This window comes from Ictidomys tridecemlineatus, unplaced genomic scaffold (assembly GCF_052094955.1).
Source record: "Ictidomys tridecemlineatus isolate mIctTri1 unplaced genomic scaffold, mIctTri1.hap1 Scaffold_145, whole genome shotgun sequence".
Lineage (NCBI taxonomy): Eukaryota > Metazoa > Chordata > Mammalia > Rodentia > Sciuridae > Ictidomys > Ictidomys tridecemlineatus.
Window position 1 is genome coordinate 476,560 of NW_027521284.1, and position 14,907 is coordinate 491,466.

Here is a 14,907-nt window from a genome sequence, read left to right on the forward strand (position 1 = left end):
CCAGGCCCCCTTCGGGTGGAAGCAGAGGCACTGCAGGGCCTCCACAGCCCGATCTCCTCTCTCACAGCTTGGAACAAGAATGTCATGAAGTGCAGAGGGTGCTGCTGCCAGCCCTTGGGAGCCTGACCACAGAGCTGGGGCTTCCTTCTGCAAACAGCCCTGACTGGCCAAGCTGGGCGGCCCTGTGTCTGTGAGCCCAAGGGGCACTGTGGCCACCCATCCTGGCCCCCCAGGCCTCTCTTGCTGCCTCTGATTTCCTTGGCCCCTTCTTTCCTGTGGCCACCCCAGTCTTGTTTCTCTGTCTCTCTTCTCTCTGCTGCTCCTCCTTCTCTCTCTCAGCCAGGCTTGCTTTCTGCCTCTTTCTGTCTTGGTTTGGCCGTCCTCTCTGGCATGGCCCTTGCTCTTCTCAGGGTCCTGCCTGCTGGCTGGGTCTGTCTGCTGCAGCGCCATCTTGCTGACCCACAGGGGTGCCTGCCCGGCGTCTGTCTCTTGGTCTCCATCTCTGAGCTGCACCGTTTCTCTCCAGCTCTGCTGTCCCTCGGTCTTCTGCACTGTGGGCCTCTGAGTCACCCGTCTCTCCCTCACGCCAGCTCTCTGGCCTCCCTCAGTCTGTGCTCCTGAGGCCCCCACAAGGAGGGCTTCTGGGAGGTTGGCTGTGCTGGATCAACATGGCCCCAGCAGCAGGATAGGAGGGATTCTGTTGACGGAGCTTTCCTCTGGGGCTGAGGAGGGGCAGTGTGAGCCAGCACCCAGGGGCCCAAGGAGACGGCAATGACCTTTCCATGCCTGTGTCCCTTGCCCCAGCCAGCTCAGGGCATGTCCCCAGCTGAAGAAAAGAAACTGCCTCCAAGGGGCTGCTCCCTACCATTTCTTCCTCACCACTGATGCCCCCCCCAGAATAGATACAGTGCATACACTCCGCCAGCACCTTCAGTCCAGCACCAACAGGACGGAGTTCAGGGGTGTGTGGCTCCTGGCCTGGCCTGCCTTGGCCTCGATGGCAGGGGCTCTGGGGACAGGAAACCATCCAGGGGCCCCTGAAGCAGACCATGGGCTATAAAGAGCTCATGGCAGCTGGCCCTCCTCCCCCAGATGACACCCTGCTCCTCACCACTCTTCTAGATTTAAAGGCTCTGCTCCTGAGGAGGAAAAGTGTGTTGACTTCCCCTCTCACCTATCTCTGAGGCCTGATCCTACTGTGGGTCAGCAGGTGCCTGAGCCACACTGAAATCCTTTACCTGCTGAGGTTCAGGTGAACAGGGTGTGTGTGTGTGTGTGTGTGTGTGTGTGTGTGTGTGTGATGGGGGTGAGTCCATGTGCCTAGACAGTGTGGAAAAGTAATGGTCAGTGTGTGGGTGTGCAGCAGGGACACAGGGAACTCCTAGGAGAGACGATGGGTCCTGTGCACAGGGACTGAAGGGACAAGGCCTAGAATGGCAGGAACACCTGTGGATGCAGATGCAGAGAGAGGAAGAGGATGGAGAAGAAGATGCCCAGTGACATAAGGCCAGGAAGTTTCCCTGAAGAAGAATCAGGGAGATTTGTGGGGGGAGTCTTCTACACAGCAAAACACTGTAGGAGTCATGTGGGTGGGAGGGAGTCTTCAGAGACACATAGTGGAGCCTACTGTTTGCATGACCAGTGTGTCCCAGTTTTCCAGAGACTGTCCAGATTGGAGAACTGAAACCCCTCAGGCCCCAGTGACCTAGGATGACTGAGTCACCCAAATCCCTGCCCACCCTGCCCACCAGGCAGTGCACCCTAATGACAGCTCCTTTCCACCTCCACACAGCCCTGGGCCACGGCTCACAGTAGGCAGGCCCCGTTTGACAGAAAAGACCATGTGAGGACCTGGCTCTAACGTCATGTGGAGAGTGGCCAGTGTGAAGTCAAGGTCTGTGGTCTGTCTGCCTTGGACTTTTTATCATAGTCTTGGAGACCTTCAGGGACAAACTTAGGAACCTCCCTCCTCCCCCCCCACACACATCCCAACCTCAGCAGTTTCCAAGTCCTTCCATGAGGCACTGTCATCTGGACCCACTGCCCACGCTCCCCTGGGCTGGGGCTGGGAAGGGGGTTGGGCTGGGACAAGGGGAGCCTGGGTCCCCTTCAGCCTGAGGCCTACAGGGCTTCACTGTGGACTCCACCTGTTGATTTTTTGGCTTCTCCCCCAGCTGCGGCAGGACCCGTTGCTGGGGAAGGGGTGAGTGTAGGAGGCGGAAACTGGGGGGAGTGCTGAGGGGGGTGTCTCCAGGGTCTTACTGGTTCCTGTGCTCCAGGTGGTGGGTTTGGGGAGGGCTGGCCAACCTCTGAGAGCAAACTGAGGGCTGGCCCCTGGAGTCCCATGCTGTTGGTCAGTGCCTCCGGTGTGCTGGGGTGTGAGGAAGGGGCTACAGAGCCAATAAACAGAGCCTGTGAGCACAGGAAGCCATCACAGAGCACCTGGCCTAGGCTGCTGAGGGGCCTGGAGTGGGGGCAGGCTGAGGCCAGCCTAGGAGGCCAGCTAGGGGTGGCCTGGGGCAAGGCCAGCAGAGCACGGGGACTAGGCTCTAAGCTGTTGAGAGTCTGGGGAGGCCATAGCAGGTGTCCCCTGCTTGGGGACAAATCCCTTCTCCTTTGAAGCAACTCCAAGTAAGGGACAACCTTGGTGAACTTGGGATACTGGTTTCCTGTCAGGAGGCCTTGGTCCTAGGTCTACCATGGCATTCATGAGCTTTGGGGATTATCTGTTCTGCCCTCTGAGTCTTAGTGTGGCCAACTATATAATGAGATGATTGGAATAAACAATCCTGAACAATTCTTCCAGAGTTTATAGTCCATAATACCATAACGTTGCTGAGAGCTAAGGATTGTTTTTTGGCTACGGAGGATTTCTTGAGTGTTAGTTGGATGTATTCTCTGGCTTGACTCGCAGCATCAATAGAGGGAATTATTTATCTATTTATTGACTTATGTATTGATTGGCAGTGGAGGTTTAATCCAGGGTTGCTCCACCACTGAGCTACATCCCCATCCCTTTTTATTTTTTCATTTTGAGATAGGGTCTCACTGTAGAGCCTTGATAAATTGATGAGACTGGCCTCAAACTTTCGATCCTCCTGTCTCAGCCTCCTGAGATGCTGGGATTATAGGCATGGGACTCTACCTGCCTATAAGTATAGGACACAGGCTCTCTCCTTAAAGAATAATGTTATCTTAAAAAAATACTATGTATTAGGCCAGGCACAGTGGTGCATATCTGTAATCCCAGCTGCTCAGAAGACTGAGGCAGAAGGATCCCAAGTTCAAGACTGGCCTGGGCAAAGCAGTGAGACTGTGGTGGTACAGTGCTTGTCTAGCATGTATAAGGCCCTTGGTTCCATCCACAGAATGGAAAAAGAAGCCATTAGCTACACAGTAACTATTTACATGGGCTAGAAGTTTCACTGATGTGGTCTCATTGGGGAATTTTCTTCCAAATTCTATAAAATGAGTATGATTATTATTGCTATTCTAGAGACAAAGAAACTGTCACTAACGGGTGTTGAGTGACTTGCCTAGGTGTGCTGGTTGAGGAAGCGGAAACCACAATTGTACCTACCTCAACCAGACTCCAAATGCAGCACTGTGAATCATGACTCCAAATGGCTTCTCTGGCAGATGAGGAAGCAGTAACTATCCACATTCGCTATGGTGGACTTTCCCACTCAGTAGCTCTGTTCAGCTTTACAATAGGCCTGTGCACCTGCCAAGATGATCCCCACTTTCCAGATGCGGACACTGAGGAGCAGCAAGTGAAAAGCCCAGCTGTCCTCTCCCTATGTCTCCTGTGCATCAGGTTACTGCTATATTCCCTCCACCCCACCTTGCCCACGTGGCTCACACAGAAAGCCAGCAGCACTCCTAAAGTACCTGGGAAGTGCTTGTCTTGTCACCTACCCCCTAGGCTACAGGTGGCCCAGAGCATTTCATGCTTCACTCTGGACTGAGGGTCCATAGTCTTCCCTTTTCTTCCTACCCCAGGGGTTTATTGAGCATCTACTATATTCCAGGCATTGTGGTGGTGTTTCCGTGAGTTATTCCCTTAAGTTCCACAGTCACTCTGTGATGTCATTCAGACCTTAATTTTGTGGATGAGAGACCTGAGGCTCAGGAGCTTCTGTGGATCCCCTAAGTCTCCTGGCCTCCTTCTCTCCCAGGCCCTAGGGCAGGAGCTAAAGAGCCCTTGGGGGCCTGTTCTTATAGCTCTGTCCCCTTCAGAGGACTCATTCCAGGAAGTGACTGGCCACAGTCAGATCTTTCTTTCAGCTCCTGGAAGTGAGTCCGGGGTGAGCAGTCTCACAGTGACCTCTGTCCCTGTCTCTATCACCCACAGCTCCCGTTCCCCACTCTCCTGGAGCTGGGCTCAGGTCTCAGGTGGAGGGCTCTTTGGGACACTGATCTTCAAATGCTCATGTGCCACCAGGGCCTCACCTCATAGGTACTGTTCTAAGCTCTTGACCCAAATTACCTGATTTCCTATTCTGTGTAACGCAGCAAAGCAGATGCTGTTATTATCATCATTAACATTTTCCAGATAAGGAAGTTGAGAGGCAGCCAGGTTCTCTGGATTGCCAGAGGCCACACAGCCAGCAAGTGGTAGAAGCAGGATTCACACAGCGAGGGAGCCTGCTGCGCACAGGCCCTGGGCCTCGTCCAGTCACATTTGTACTCATAGTTAAAGGTCCTTAAGAGCCATCCTCAAGGAGTGTGCCCTTGACTGGAGGCAAGAGGAAGTGATTGAGGGGCTTACCTAGGAGGGACATAGTCTACTTTGCTTGTGACATCAATCCATCTGGCTACAGGAAGAAGGGGGCCTTGGAGGTACCAATGAGAAGCAGGAACGCTGGTGGGAAGACTGGGGCTGCTGCAGTCTCTGGGAGGAAGCCTGGTTCAAGGCAGTGATGATGGCGGTGGACATACAGGGCAGAGATGGAGACATTGTGGCCATGACAGCAAGGTCCCTGGTGTTCCTCACACTGCCCTAGAGGAAAGGAGCATCCACCCTCAAGAACAGGAACCCTCTGCTCAATTATGTGCCTAGAGGGACATGCTTTTCCAGTTGGCACTAGGCACCTTGTGGGCCAGCTTGGTGGTTTGACTGGACAGCCAACTGAGACAGAGGACAGTCGCCTAGGAGGGCCTAGGGAAGGGAGGGTTCCAATGTGGACCTCCTCTCCTCCTTCCTGCTCCCCACTGTTTCCTGGTGTCCCACCAAAGTGAGTCACCAGGGATGCAACAGTGTCCCCATGTGACAATAGGGGACATGCAACAGACCTAAAGGTGTGGGGAAAGAGAAGTCTAGAAGGCTGGACAAGATACTCTCCCCAGTGGCTATAGCTGGGTATTGGTAGAGTGGAGAAAGAGAAGTAGATTTTGGCCTTATGCCCTGAGGCATTCTGTGGGCGTTCTTACAAAGAATGTGTCTCATTGAAAGAAAAATAGAAATGTTTTGAAAAGGAATAAACCTCTCTCTTTGGTGGGGAGTGTGGATTTCAGTTAAGATTTCAGACAGCAAATTGAGGGGCTGGGATAATGGATGAGTGACATTTCCACCCCCTCTCATGAAAAAGGCCAAGGCCATGTTCTCAGGCTGGCTATCTCCACAGCTCAGCTTCCTAATTGACCTGAGCCCTGGGAGGTCACCAAACTCAGCTTCCCTGGGCTCCTCAATTTACCCTGATCCCATCAGCCTCCTGGAGCCAAGCAGAGTGTGCACAAAAGGTATCTCGAGGTGTAGGCCTTTGCTGAGGCTCTGAGAATCAGTGACAAGTTGAATGGTATGATAAGTTAATTGAAGCTATCCCTTATGTATGTGATACTAGGGCAGAGGAAGAGGAAATTACATGGGACTAGGAAATTACATGGGACACCTTGACCTCCTTGAAGAAACAGGCCAGTTGCTCCCTGTGCCTGCCTCAGTTTCCCCATCTAAGGAGGCCAGAAGACATGGTCTCTTTAGGCAGTGCCAGCACTAACATTCCAGGAGTCTCTGATTAAAATTGTCCCCTGTGTATTAATCTTCTTGTCAAGTTTTAATTAATGGCTGATGGAGTCAGAGCAGGCACCAGCTGCCACTCCCCTGCTGGGAGGCAGGGGACACCCACAGGATGCTTGACCTGATTATCACCCCTATGTGGCCTTTATCCCCATACCCCCACCTCTCCACCTCAGACCTCTCCTCAAAGCTCAATGTTTTTTTCTACTATGCTATATCACCTAGGGTTTGAGGGATTGTGTGTGTGTGTGTGTGCGCGCACTTGGTTTGTGGAAAAGGGTATAACCTACATCTCAACTCAAGCTACTAACTAGTTCTATGATCTTTTTTTATAACTTAACTTCCCTGAGCTTTAATTTCCTCTCCCATCAAATGGGAAGAGCATTTGGCCTCAAGTAAATAAAATAAAAGGCTTACATAATAAGCTCATTAACTATCCCACAGAAGTCCTCCATGAGGGTGTTTCAATAGTTGGTTTATTCAGAACCCAGGAGGCCAGTTACCTCCATCATTCTGTTCTTAACTTCTGTGCTCAAGCCTGTCTCCTCATACTCATAAGGTGGCTAATCCGCTCCCAGGATGGCACTCTCATTCAATAAGACCCCAAGAGAGGAAGAAGTCATGGATTTGCTTTGGGTCACTTTTTCAGAACAAAGTGACCTTGCCCAGTACATTCCAGCAGCTTTCTGTTAATGCCTCTCACTGTACAGAATTGTCACATGCCAAACTGAAGCCAACCACGTGGCAAAGAAGTTACAATTATCATGGCTGACTGAGATCAGTACTCTCAATCCTGGCTACCCATTAGAATTTCCTGGTATGCTTTTAAAAACAATACCAGTGCTCAGACTGCTCTCCTGGACCAATTTAATCTCTGGAAATAAGGCCCAATTACTACTATTTTAAAAACCTTTGCAAGTGAGTCAAATATGCAGCCAGGGGAATGAACCACTGGCTGAGACTTACCAAGATCAAGCCCCCATAGTGCAGCCTCCCACATGCTGGCTGCTCAGAAGTGGATGAACAGATTGGGGTCTGAAAGGGAAGAGGAAGTGGTGATGAATGGTTAGCTAGTCCATATCCACACAGCTCATGCTCCCATGTTATCACCAGAAGTAGGGTTGAAATTTGTGGAAATAGGTATCCTCCAGAGGTATCTCTTCCCAGGACTGGCCCTGCCTTTGGAATGGAAGACTCTGGCTACCCTAAGCAGTTATTTCTAAATTTGGCCACATGTCATATTCTCCTGACATGCTTGTTAAAGTCATGGTCCCTGGGCTAGGGTGTGGTTCAGTGGTAGAGCACTTGCCTAGCATGCATGAGGCTCAGGGTTCCATCCCCAGAACTCCCAATGAAACAAAAAAATATTAGTTCTTTCTGGCCTACCTATCATAGTGCCCCAAAACACACACACACACACACACACACACACACACACACACACAAATTGTTCAAGTGGGTCTTAGGCAGCCGACACATAGTGATGTTTTGAATTCACTGCTTCACAAATGTCCCTAATGGCCTTGAAATGGCCCTGGAACTCCATCATCAGGTCTGCTTTCCTAAGTCAGCATTTCTATTACCAACTCCCTGCCCCCAATTAACTCACCATATTCTTGATTTTTAAGGAAAGATAGTTGGAAAGATGCTGTGCCTCTCTTGCCTTTAGTTCTTTTTCTTAAAACTAGGGTAATAATGGTTGCTTCATTTGTAATTGCAAAGGGCCCATGAAACAGCGGAAAGTAGTTTGTCACCAGAACATGCAAAGGGCAGGTGAGAAAATACCTGTGTACTGGGAGACTGGAGGTCCATACTCCAGTTTTGTCTCCAGGTCACCTGGGGTCAGACCTGTCTGTTCTCCCAACCCCTAATCCCCTATGGAAATTTTACTGACTCATGAAGGGCTTGGTCAGTGGGTGGAGTCTTCTCTTTTGTGACATTCTTAGTAACAAGAAGCCCCTCTTCTGCAGAAATCTCTTGGCACTTTAGCAAGTCGCCTTGCCCTGATGGGTAGGACAGAAGTCATCCGGGTTTCACAAGAAAGGGCAGAGGGGAAAGGCTGGACTGGGGAGTTATTCTCAGGGGAGAAAGGCTGGGGAGGTGGTGGGGTCCAGGATGAGGGCTATTTCCAAAGACCCACGTCCCACACCTCGGGATTTCTGCTAAGAGTCTGCAGGACTCTTAGCTTCATCCACTGGCATTCCCAATGACCCTGCTCCAGAGGAAGAGTTTTTTCTCCTTGTCTCCATGTGATCTATTGAACACCTACTATGTGCCAAGTTTTTGAGGGGTTCACTAGGTCTATGGATCCCAGCCATAGCCCCCAGGCACTGCAACCCCCCTCAAGTCCCTGGATCTCCCATTTTCCCACTTCTCTTTGCTCCACATCTGGCTCTGGGTCAAATGTGGATCTCTTTTCAGCCTGAGAACATCCATCTGTAGAGCCAGAGCCGGTCCAACAAGGAGCTCATCCACCAGCTGAGTTCAGGCAGGGGCTGGAAAAGACCACAGGATGTCAGACCACCCAGGATGCCGAATGAAGAGAGGAGCTTCTGGATCTTCTGGCCAGGAGGTTGGTTCTGGCCCAAACATCCAAGGAGTGGGAGGATCCAAGATGGAGCATGAGGACCCCTGAGTCTAGTTTTCAGAGGACCAATAACGCTTTGTGTGACCTCAAACATTCCCTGCGTCTCTCTGGGCCTCAGTTTCCTCATCTGTAGCATGAATAAGTTGAATTCAAATGCCAGAGTCATGGAATCTCAGGGTCAAAAGTACCTTTCGAGGTCATCTAGCTGCAGCCTCCACCCAGGGGTCAGTGGAGCTCTGCTGGCTCACCTCTACTGATGGGAGGCTCCTTCCTTCCACTGGCATTCGGAGATCAGTCATTCCAAGTGGTCTTCCTGTGGCTTCCACCAACAGGTTCAAACTAGTTCTGTCTCCTGTGGCTACACATGGCCTGTGCCCTGTGACAGCCCTTCAGATGGCTCCATCCCAAGTTGACTCTATTCCAAGCCAAATGGTTCCTTCTGCCCAGACTGTTCTCACAGAGACTGCTCTGTGGTCCCTCACTGGTTGAGGCCTATCACTGGACAAAGTTTCCCAGGTATGGTCTTGGCAAGGACTCAGGGGGCCAGAACATCACCTTGCTCCTTCCAGACACAATAGGTCTTACAGCTTGTCACCTTTTAATTTCTAGTTGTAGTTGGACACAATACCTTTACTTTTATTTATTTACTTTTATGTGGTGCTGAGATTGGACCCAGTGCCTCACACGTGCTAGGCGAGTGCTCTACCGCTGAGCCACAACCCCAGCCCCAGCTTGTCACCTTTTGGGGGGGTCTCTTTGGGGTTCTCTTCTAGCTTAATAGTTCCACAGAGAATGGTTTTTTGATTTCGGTCTGTTATCCCAGTGCCTGGTTTAGGTATTTGTTCAGACCTGTATTTGGAACGTAAGTAACTCCTGGTTCAAACCCTGGTACTGTAAAGTTCTGGCGATATGTCGGAGAGGGAGACCACCCAAGAGACTGACTCCATGCAATTGGCAAAAGGGGGTATTTATTGGGGATCCATTCCAGCGCGCTGGGGCTCCGTGCTCACTCAAGAAGGGAGAGCAGCCCAGAGCCCAGAGCAGAGTTCAAGCGGAGCTTAAGTACACTTTTCGGAGAGGGTGGGGGGCTTTGCATACATCAGAACAAATCATCATGAGGCGCGGGAAAATTGAACAACAACCCTGAGTCACGATTAGTGTATACATTGGCGGGTACAATCAGGGCAGGAGTGATTGTGCTCCTAGGTGGGGTACACATTCAAACTGATTGGTTTGGACCCTGAATATCTACATGACAAACTGCACAGGGTCTTGAATGCTTATGTGAGGAGTTGCACAGGAGCCCAGTCCATAAATCACTAAATGGCCAGTAGGGCCTTGTCCTAACTGCCTCAGGAATTTAACCCATGCTTTGCAGTTTTAGAAGCAGGTTTACAAGCCTGGTTCTTTACACTTTAACTCAGGATCTGCGGCTTAGAATCAGCTTGGAAATTTTACCTTTACAGTTCAACAACCACAATAACAACAAAAAGACACCTATGAGAGATGGAGACCTGTGGGTGCATGTGTGAGCACACGTGTACATGTGCATATGCTTGCCCCCCGAGGCAGCCTGAACTGCATGTGTGTACTGGGCCAGACTACCCAGATACATCCAGGCAGGTCCAATACCTGCATTCCTGCTATATTTGTCACACAGTGAGGACCTGGAATAGGGGCCTGGTAACACTGGTGCTCATCAGTTCCCAAGTCCTGAAGAGGCTGGTATCTATATGTGCAGCCTAGGGACCCAGAGTGTTCCTTGCAATTCTATGTGAGACTTGCCCATGTTGTTTATGTCTTGAAGAGGTGGCTGTGTCCCATCTGTTGGCAGGAGTGACATGGAGATGTGTCTGAAGCTGTAGGGAATGACTGTGCCCATCAATCAGCAGGCGTGTTCCTGGCTGGGAAGAGGAGGTAGGATGGAGGTGGAGCCCTGTCCCTTGATAGGGGTATTCCCAGCTATCTGTATTGTGGGTGTGGGAAGCTGCTCTGGCAGGTGACTGGGGGATCCTGTCCATGCCTGCTGTGATGTGGCTCATTGATGTGTGTCTGTGTATGTGTGTTCTTGTGCCACTTAGCTGTCATCAGCCCTAGTCACAAGGGAAGTCAGCCTTGCCAGAACTCAAGGTCATAAGTAGGACACTTCAATTATTTCTATGTCATCGGTCTGGGTCCCAGTGGAGAGGACAGACACAGGCTTCAGGGCTGGCTGTAGAGAGTGTGTGCCAGAGAAGAATAGGGCAGATGGAGGGGAGAAGAGGGAGGGCCATCTTGAGCAGAGGGAGCCAATCGAGGCTGTCCAGGCACACAGTCACAGATGGGGCATTTTCAGAGCCAAGTGACACAGTTGCTGGAGTGGCAGGTGCAAGTGTGGGTCTAGAAGTCAGATAGTCCTGGTTCTGCTGCTTCCTGGCAACTTGGCGCTTTTCTCATCTGTGAAATGGGGTGCCTGGGCAAAAGTGTGGCCTGTGGTACATTTCAAGAAATCCAAAGCTCCTTCCTACCTGTCCCTTCCTCTGTGGCTCTCTGAGAGTGGCAGAGGGTGGCTGGCCATTGCCTTTTGGGGACCGCTACCATGCTTTTCTGCATTCTAGTCCAGAGTTTTTATTCTCTTGGCTTGGTCCCCTTGACTGGGAAGCCTCATTGACATAGAACGAAGGAAGGGACCAGAGTCTCTGTGACCCCTTTGTCATTTGACTCACACTTGGGGATCACTGTCATTCCCCACAGGTAAGATCTTTCTAGAAACCGAGCCAAGAAAGGCTCTTTCTTCTTCCATCCCTTCCCCAGAGGGGAGAATTAGTGTTGGAACCAATGAGGAAAATGAGGCTGTGTTCAGTGACTTCTCTCAGGTCACACAGCTGTGGGACAGACACATGATTCGAATCCACCAGCCCACACCCATTGTCCCTGGCCACGACACACTGACTACTTAGGATTCCCAAAACACTCCCAGTGTTTTCCTGCTACTGTCTTTTCCTCACTCCAATTCTTTAGCCTGGAATGTTTGTTCACCCAGTGCTGCCCTGAACCCCCCACTTCCACCCCTACTCACCTCCTGGGCCTGTGCAAATCCTCTTTATTCTTCAGAGCTGCAACACCTCTTCTGATTCCCAGAATCTGGGGGGCTTTCTGGGCTCCCAGAGAGCTTCGCTCCTCTCTTGTGGCACTAGACGCCATGCCCACAGAACAAGATGAATCTTGAAGATCACTGAGTCAAACTGTCTCTGTGCTCAGAAAAGAAACCCAGGAGAGCCAGGGAAAAGATGGGGCTCATGTACACACTTGCTCTTCTCCCCAACCCTCTGACCTTCAGTCTCTTCCAAAGACTGTTGACGGTCCTCAGGCCTCTAGGACCTCCTCCCTCCTCTGCCTCTCTTCCCCCACCTCCCCTTCTCTCACCTCCTCAGCTCTCCTTTCCTTTTCCTACCCCTTCCTTTCTTCTTTCTCTCCTCATTGGAAGTTCATCTATGACCAAGGCCTTAAGGAAAGTATTTCAAGGGTTGGGGGTATTAGGGATGAATCCCAGAGTTTCTGTACATCTGAGCTATATCTCCAGTTCTTTTTACTATTTATTTATTTGTTTGTTTGTTTATTTATTTATATTTGGGGATGGGGCCTCTCTAAATTGCTGAGGCTGGCCTCAAACTTGTGATCCTCCTGCCTAAACCTCCTGAGTTGCTGATGAGATTTTGAAGCACACCAACATTTGGCCTCCAGCCAAGATAAATTAGAACAGAGCTTCTGGGCCTAGGGCCCAGGCAATGACATTTTTTATAAGCTCTCCAGGTGATTCCAATGTGAAGCCAGGATTGAGAATCTCCTCTTTGGGGAAACTTTATAAAGATAGACCCTGAAGGTATGTTCAAGTCACCTACCATAGCTTTTGCCTTAAATGTCTGTCCCTCTATCAAGCTTTGGGGCTTGCTGATCATTTTTTAAAGTCTGGCTGATGAGTGTATGGGGTACCTCCCAGCCCTGAGAGTTCAGCTGTGCCCCCTTCTTCCCTCCCTTCCTTCCACCTGCCCCTCTTTGAAGGAGGCCGGATGCTGATGCAGAAGAGGCGAGGGGGCTGAGAGAACAGCTGGGATTCCAATCACCTCCAACCACAAAAATCCATGACAAGCCATCTCTTCGCCCCTCCCCCAAGCTAGGCTGTACAGAAGCACCCCACTTCCTGAAAACAGCCCAGAGGCCCCAAGTTGATACAGGTAAAGGGGCTCTTCATGTGGATATTAAGGAGAAGGGGAGGGAACCCCCAGCTGTCCCTTGTTTGGGGGATGTGTGGGAAGCTCTCTGTGTCCCTTGAATCTGATCAGCCACTAAGTTCACACAGCCTCCCTGGCCAAGGAAAGGAAGGCATATGAGGCCATGAAGGAAGGTGAGTTTCTTCACTGTGGGACAATGTCACCCTTCCATCTAAAACAGGACTTCCTGAGAGCAGATCCAGCTGAACCGGTTCCCTTCCTCTTGCCAAGATAGAACTGGGTATCTATCATGGAGTGCAGGCTGTCTCTTCCAGGAACACCCCTCCACCAGCCTCCTTTCCTTACCTTGGCAAGGCAAATACAGATGGAAAACTAGAAAGTTCCATCTGATGCTGCTGGGTCAACAAGTGTGGAGAGCAAGGAAGGCCTGAGAAATGAGGATCACCCTTTGATGTGACTCTTGGCCCAGGAAGATCTTGCAAAGCCAAGGGCTGCCTGGATTGGAGACTGGAGAAACCCCAGTTTATCCAGGGTCTGCTCAGAGCCTGGAAGGAAATGCACAGGCCAGGCCTGATCTTAGCTTTAGGAAGATTCCTGGGGCCTCAATGGGCAAGCTGTGGCCAGAGGGATGAAGCAGGGGCAACAGAAGGTGACAGGCAGATTCACATCTTTATCCTGAAAGCCTCTGGGAGGTACGGACGTGTAGGTGCTCCTGGACTTACAAAGGCCAGGTCCCAATAAACACACTGTAAGTGGAAAAGAATCCTAAGGCAAATATGCACTCACTGTGCCTCCAGAACATTGTGGCTTAGCAACACAGCACACTGTAGAGCATCAGTTGTTTCCTCTCATGATCGTGTGACTGAGAGAGGCTTCTGTTCACTGGCCCTGCCCAGCATCATGAAGGTTATTGCATTGCATACCACCATCCCAGAAAAGATCATAATTTGAAGTGCAGTTTCTACCAAATATGTATCAGGTTTGCACCATCATAAAGCCAAAATATGCATTAGTTGAATCATCATAAGTTGGGAACTATCTGAACCTGAAGGATAGTACGTAAGTGAGATGACAAATTGGAGATATATGTCTGGGTGTGGTGGTGCCCATCTGTAATCTCAGTGACATGGAAGGCTGATGTAGGTGGATTGCAAGTTTAAACCCAGCCTCAGCAACTTAGTGAGACCTGGTCTCTAAATATAAAAAATAAAAAGGGGTCAGGGATGTGGTTCAATCCCTGGTCCCATATTATCTATCTATCTATACCTATCTATCTATCTATCTATCTATCTATATCTATCTATCTATCTATCTATCTATCTATCTATCTATCTATCTCTCTCTCTCTCTCTCTCTCTCTCTCTCTCTATATATATATATATATATATATATATATATATATATATATATATATATATACACACACACACACACTATTTTTGCCTTCATGGTTTTCTTGGTTGGAGGCTGGCTTGGGGTATGAAGGGTTGAAGACCCGAAGATGAAGGACTATCTTCAGACTAGCAGAAAGGTCTCAGTTCATAAGGTTGGTGAGACAGCCATGAAAGAACTAGAATTTTTTTTTGTAGCAGAGATTGTACCCAGGGGTTCTTAACCACTGAACCACATCCCCAAAACTTATTTTTTTTTATTTTTAAATTTTGAGACACAGTCTCACTAAGTTGATGAAGTTGCCCTTGAACTTTAGATCCTCCTGCCTCAGCCTCCTGAGCCATTGCACCTGGCTTAATGAACCAGTTTGAATGTCAAGGTGAGGAAGACTGGGCAATCTTTTGGATATTTATGGCACAGTTTCACTTGCTCACTTAACATGTTCTAATGGCTCCCAGCATTCTTAGGATGCAGGCTAAATTCCTTCCAATAGCCAGTAAGGCCTAGGTGCTCAGGTGCCTAGTGATTTCTGCAGGCTCATCTCCTACCAGGTAAGACCCTATCCCCCAATTTATAGCTTTGCCTCTCTATATCCAGAGCATGATGTGATCAAGTTTCTCAATTGCTGAACGTTCTCTTTTACTTCTGGCCTTTATACATACTCTCAGCTCTGTGAGAAGACTTCACTGATCCACATACAG

General features: G+C 50.0%; 1 long non-coding RNA gene across 2 annotated transcripts in view; it reads right to left on the reverse strand.

Moving 5' to 3' along the window:
* Positions 1-14,907, reverse strand: part of LOC144372684 (uncharacterized) — a 64,564-nt gene that overhangs the window by 30,398 nt on the left and 19,259 nt on the right. The window contains exons 4-5 of one of the 2 annotated variants that reach the window (XR_013432611.1): positions 11,662-11,833; positions 6,983-7,051 (exon numbers count right to left, since the gene is read on the reverse strand). This is a non-coding gene — a long non-coding RNA (uncharacterized LOC144372684). Of the gene's footprint in view, positions 1-6,982; positions 7,052-10,191; positions 11,056-11,661; positions 11,834-14,907 lie in introns of those variants that run through there. The other variant, XR_013432612.1, reaches the window with a different exon arrangement.